We start from the raw sequence: 950 nt of genomic DNA, 5'->3' as shown, positions 1-950 counted from the left end.
GACCAACAACAACAGAACTCAACAGAGCGAATGAAACTAGAAATGGGTGACGTAATCGATACCCAAACAACAAAAACAATGGGAATGACCCGAACAACTAAGGTGTGGCACCTCTTGTGCCAGAAGCAGCCTTGTATGATTGGGCACAACCCACCGCTGAAAATATGGCAACCGCAATTAGAGTCCCTCAGATACAAGCGGAATTATTTCAAACACAAACAACATGCTACATTTGTTGCAGAACAAGGGACTATTCTCAAGATCTTACTTTAAAGATCCTCAGCAACATCTGAAAAATTCTTGTCAATATGTGTCACGCAAAGGCAACCAAATTTGACACCTGAAGCAATAAGGTTGTTGTTGTTTCCATTCTCAGTGACTAGAGAGGCTCAGACTTGGCTAAATTCGCTCCCCATAAACTCCATTACCACTTGGGAGGAATTAGTCAAGCAATTTTTGAACAAGTTCTACCCACCAAATAAGACTGCCAAACAAGTTGATGAGATATTGAGCTTCAGGTAGAAACCAGCTGAAACATTTCAAGAAACATGGGAGAGGTTCAAAGGTATGCTGGTTAAGTGTCCACATCATGGCATTCCAGATTAGATGTTGGGGCAAAGGTTCTACATGGGATTGGTAGACAACTTGAAGGCCAATGTTGATGTTTCAGCAGATGGAGCATTTTTGAGCAAATCATTCAGGGAATCTTACTTGATAAAATGGCTCAAAACTCAGGATGGATGAAAAGAGACTCTACAATCACTCATGTAGTTCACTTAGTGGCTTTGGACCCAAACAACTCCATAGCCAAGAATATGACCACTCGGATGCCGCAAATGAGTATCCTCACCAAGAGGATTGACAAATCAGGCCAGAAACAGGTACACATAGTTGACACGACTAATGGAGGATTATGTACACCATGTATTAACCAACCATATGTATGCGTG

The 950-nt window shown here is 41.7% G+C and overlaps 1 non-coding gene across 1 annotated transcript; it reads right to left on the bottom strand.

The window, feature by feature from the left end:
* Positions 1-489: 489 nt before the first annotated feature.
* On the bottom strand, positions 490-596 carry LOC142165055 (small nucleolar RNA R71). The gene has a single exon (XR_012696071.1). It is a non-coding gene; the product is annotated as a small nucleolar RNA R71 (small nucleolar RNA).
* Positions 597-950: the final 354 nt, after the last annotated feature.

Source organism: Nicotiana tabacum, chromosome 1 (genome assembly GCF_000715075.1).
Source record: "Nicotiana tabacum cultivar K326 chromosome 1, ASM71507v2, whole genome shotgun sequence".
NCBI classification, from domain to species: domain Eukaryota; kingdom Viridiplantae; phylum Streptophyta; class Magnoliopsida; order Solanales; family Solanaceae; genus Nicotiana; species Nicotiana tabacum.
The sequence above is the reverse complement of the archived record's forward strand: the minus strand, read 5'-3'. Positions and strand labels throughout refer to the sequence as shown.